The following is a 5,303-nucleotide window of genomic DNA, read 5'->3' on the forward strand; positions in this document are numbered from 1 at the left end:
TTCATCTTTTTTTTTTATAAGTAAATTGATTTTGTGTAAAGTTTCTACAAATAGCTTTATCTATACAAGTTATAGACGAAGCTAGGTAACTCATAGAGTACTCATGCGGTAGTTATGACTACACATGCTGTAGACTATAACTCTTAACTGTGGCCAACAAATAAAATTTAAAGTCCAGATATGCCAAGATTTCCTGTGGGTATAGCTTTTAACATCATGCCCAAGATCATTAGCTAATAGCAAAATTGAATTTCATAAAAATATCTTTTTCTCTTTATGTAAGGTGCTCCATTTTGAGATTGTTCTCCATACATAATCTTAAGTCTCTAATAATCTTTGAGATCATTCTCCATAATAATCTACGACGATGACACTATAGTGGCGACTATATCTCCCTAGGGCGACGGTTCTGTAGTGGCGACCAGATCTAGGGCGACGGTACTGTAGCGGCGACGACACTATAGCAGTGACCAGATCTCCCTAGGGCGATCTGACTCCTGTAGTGTCGGCTTTCTCCCACGGGTGATGGGCGACGACACTGTAGCGGCGATCAGATCTCCCAAGAGCGACGGTACTGTAGCGGCGGCGACGACACTATAGCAACGACCAGATCTAGGGCGATGGTACTATAGCGGCGACAACACTGTAGCGACGACGAGATCTCCTTAGGGCGATCTGACTCCTACAGTGTTGGCTTTCTCCCACGGTCGACGGTACTGTAGCAGCGATCTGATCTCCCTTACTGTAGAGGTGATCAGATCTTCTGCAGCGTCGGCTTCTCCCCAAGGACGACGATACTGTAGCAGCGACCAGATCTCCCTAGGGCAACGGTACTATAGCGGCGATCTGATATACTGCGGCGGTGACTTTTCCCTATGGCGACGATTCTGTAGCGGCGACCAGAAGAGTGATCAAACATGGCAGAGACGGCCCCTAGGGCTGGCGACGGTGGCGGGAGGGTTGATACGAAGGCAAGACTCCGTACCGTTACCCCTCAATCTGCTCCTCCACCATATCCTCACCAGAGAGAAACTCCTTCGACGAAGCAGCATCGAAGTAAGTAGGTTGCGCTCTAGATCGTGGTAACCTGCACTCATTTCCAGTGACCCTCGGCTTTGGACTAGCCTCTTCAAGGCTCCGGTTGGAAGTTCGGATCTAAGTTTGGAATTCTTTACTCCAGAAGTTCAAGTTGATAAGAAGATTGCTGTATACGAGACTGCTGATTCAGCAGAACTTATTGAAACATGGTCTATTGCAATTGTTGGCTATGTGGTAGGTCTCAAAACATCTTATTTCCCACTATCCTCATTTATTAAAACTCGATGGGGAATATCGTCATTTGATCTTAATATGCTGGAGAACGGATTCTTTGTTTGCAAGCTATACTCTGAAGTATATTTGCAACGGGTCCTCGAAGGATTCTGGACTATTCGCGGCCATCCAATGATTCTACGACGCTGGTCTCCTGATGTCCGTTTGGAGTTAGATAGCCTACAGTCTATTCTATTATGGGTATCCTTTCAAAGTCTTCCTCTATATCTTTGGAGTCGATGTTTTATTGTAAAGTTATGCAGCACTTTGGGACAGCCACTCTACATCTACAAAGCAACAGTAGCTCATACGAGATTAGCATTTGCACGGGCATGTGTACTGGTTTCTTCCGACGAAGATCTTCCAAATGAGGTTTTCTATCGTGATCTTGACGGGAACACTCGGAAGGTACGTGTCTCATATTCCTGGAAGCCACAATGATGTCAGCATTGCTTATCTTTTGGTCATGCAAATGGAGCTTGTCAGCAAACTCCAAAACCGATCACAAAGGTCTATCGACCACATAAATTGCCTCAGCAACAAAGCGAGTCTTCTCTAATGGCAGTAGCACCGATGGTGGCGAAGACTATTGAGCATTTCCGACTCGCAAGGACAGCACCGCAGACAGAAGGACAAATCCAAAACTTTACCTCTTCCTATAATGTCTGAGCCTTCCACAACATAAGTTTCCCATGGTACTAGTGGACAGGAGAAGCATAAGTCAGGAACTTCATATCTTCCAATATCTTTGAATCCGTCCACAATAGCTCAACGAACTCAGGCCCAAACAAATCTTGCCAGCAAGGATATTCTTCCTCAACAAATTCAGGCCGCAACAAACTCAGGCCGCAACAAACATCGCCAACAAGGATATTTTGTCTCAACAAACTCATGCCCCAACAAACCTCTCTAGCCAGGCTGCTCCAACAAGTACTAAGAAGGATATTGTGCTGCAACAAAATCAATTTACTTTTACTTATAAAAAAAAACAAACCCTGTCAATCAAGACCACATGTTTCAAGGTATTTTAAAGTTTAAACATCTGTAAGTTTTATATGAAGTAGATAAATATAGGAATAAAGCCATAAAAGGTAAGAATATTGTGCAGGAGGAAAATACAAAATCAAAGGATAAGAAAAAGGATGGTACAGTCCATCTAAAGTCGTAGGATGAATACCTTACCACCTTTTTCATTTGTTTATTATTGATGACGATAACATGCTAGAATGTTCGTGGACTTCATACGACTGAGAAATGTTGGGAGCTCAACAGAATAATCAAGTATGGCGCATGTGATATTGTTATTCTAGTGGAAACAAAAATTAAACAATCGCGCGTTCAAGCTAAAAATAATTTAATATGCTCGGACGCATAACTGTTTACCAATGACTCAAATGAAACTTTTGGTAGAATATGGGTCTTATTGCATCCTAACTCTATTAATGCTTGGTTTATTTCTACTACTGATCAATTCATCCATCTTAAAGTAAAGGACAAAACGAATGACTGTCAATTCAATTTCACTGGTATATATGCTTCAAATAGTATGCAAGAAAGAAATACACAATGGTCTGATCTAACTAATATTGCAAATAGCTGCCTTAATGTACCCTGGATTGTTCTTGGTGACTTTAATACTGTTCGGTATATAAATAAAAAATGGGGGATAGACAGCTTTCAAAAAGTCAGCTTTAGAGTTTTAATGATTACATAGATACTACTGCATTGACTGATATGAAATCAGTGGGTAATTGCCTCTCTTGGAGTAATCAAGGTGCTGCTAATAGAAAAATAATAGTTTACCCTGATTCACTTCTTGAGTATGATGCTCCATTGTTTTCTGAACATTCTTTAATGTACGTGCACGCAAATAAAGTAACACCAAAAGGCAAGAATCCATTTAGATTCTTTAACATGTGGAGTACTCATCCTTTTATGTGGTCACCGTCGGCAGGGCACAACCGCCAATGATGGGGACCAGTGACAAATACACCGGCAAAGGGAAAGTTTCACCCAACAGCAACCTCGACACCAATACACTGAATGCAGGCTCTCCACTCTTTATTATGTGGGTAAATGACACCGCCACCTTCGACATGCTCATCCTTTTAACATGCTCACCAATACACTGAATGCAGGCTCTCCACTCTTTATTATGTGGGAAAGTTTCTGATACCATGTTAGAAAATAAATAGATAAACAAGTTGTAGAAGAAGTTAATTGTTATTAACATATCCCCCTTCCTTTTATACAGGTTAGAAGGGAGAATTTTCCTCAACAGGTTAGAGGATTTCCCTCAACAGAGTAGAGAGATTTCCTCAAACAGTTAGGGAAATCTCATCTACTTATCATGTCCCCGCAAGATGGTACTTCGATCAAGGAGGCCAATCTTGGACAGATGTAATGCAAAAAGTTTACGAGCTATAGGCTTCGTAAATGAGTCGGCCAATTGATCAGCCGTATGAACATGAGAAACACGAAGTTGACGGCGGACAACTTGATCGCATACAAAGTGGAAGTCAATAGCAATATGTTTCATGCGGGAGTGGAATACCGGATTAGCACACAGATAGGTAGCTCAAATATTATCACAATATATTGTAGGGGTGGAATCGATGTTGAGTTCCTGGAGTAGATTCGTGATCCAATTGAGTTCTGCAGTGGTAGCGGCAATGGCACGGTATTCAGCTTCAGTTGTAGACCGGGCAGCTGTCTTTTGCTTCTTAGAACTCCAACTGATTGGATGAGCACCAAGGAAGATAATATACCCCGATGTGGATGTTCTATCATCAAGGTTACCTGCCCAATCAGCATCGGCAAAGGCATGAAGACGAAGTGGAGAGTGTTTACGAAAAAAGAGACCAAGATTTAGGGTCCCTTTAATATATCGTAGAAGTCTCTTAATCGCAGACCAGTGTAGAGTAGATGGTTGCTGCATAAACTGTTATAATTTGTTGGCAGCAAATGAGATGTCTAGACGTGTGAGAGCTAAGTATTGTAAAGAGCCAACAACTTGGCGGTATTGAGTGGGTTCCGTAGTAGGACTTCTATCCGATAATTTGAGAGAACCACTAGTAGAGATAGGGGTTGTAACTGCATTTGCATCCTGCATGTTTGTCTTTAATAACAAATCTTGAATGTACTTGCGTTGTGATAAAAGGAGACCAGAAGACGTGAAGGTAGCTTCGACGCCCAGAAAGTAGCTCAAGGGTCTGAGATCCTTAAGCGAGAATCGAGCTGCCAACTATTTGATGAACGCTTGGATGCTGATGGGATTGTTGCCTGTGACAATAATATCATCCACATATACCAGAATATATATTGTGTTTCTATGATGATTTCGCAGAAACAACGAAGTGTCAGATTTGGAGTTAAGAAAGCCGACAGAAGTAAAAAATGAGCTAAATTCAGTGTACCAAGCTCTCGGAGCCTGACGAAATCCATAAATGGCTTTTCGAAGTTTGCAAACATGCTGTGGATACTGAGTATGAGTAAAACCGGGGGGTTGTTGCATAAAAACATCTTCGAATAGAGATCCATGTAGAAATGCATTATTAACATCCAATTGTCATACTTGCCAGCCTTTAGTGGTAGCCAGACTCAAGATAAGCCGGATTTTAGTGGGTTTAACAACAGGACTAAACGTCTCAGTGAAATCAACTCCAGGTCGTTGATGAAAGCCTTTGGCGACCAAGCGTGCCTTATATCGGGCAATAGAGCCATCTGGGTTCCGCTTAATTCTAAAGACCCACTTACACCCGATGATGTTTTGTGAAGGATGGAAAGGAATGAGATCCCACATTGAATTATGGAGGAGGGCATTATATTCCTCACTCATGGTAGTACGCCAATGCGGAGATTTTTGGCCTTGAGTGAAGGTGGTGGGTTCAACGTTGGGGGATGAGGAATTCATGGTAGCTTGTAGGTTAAGTACCTGACGAGGTTTAAAAATACCATGCTTAGAGCGAGTAGTCATAGGATGCTTGGAGATG

Source organism: Musa acuminata, chromosome BXJ3-4 (genome assembly GCF_036884655.1).
Source record: "Musa acuminata AAA Group cultivar baxijiao chromosome BXJ3-4, Cavendish_Baxijiao_AAA, whole genome shotgun sequence".
Lineage (NCBI taxonomy): Eukaryota > Viridiplantae > Streptophyta > Magnoliopsida > Zingiberales > Musaceae > Musa > Musa acuminata.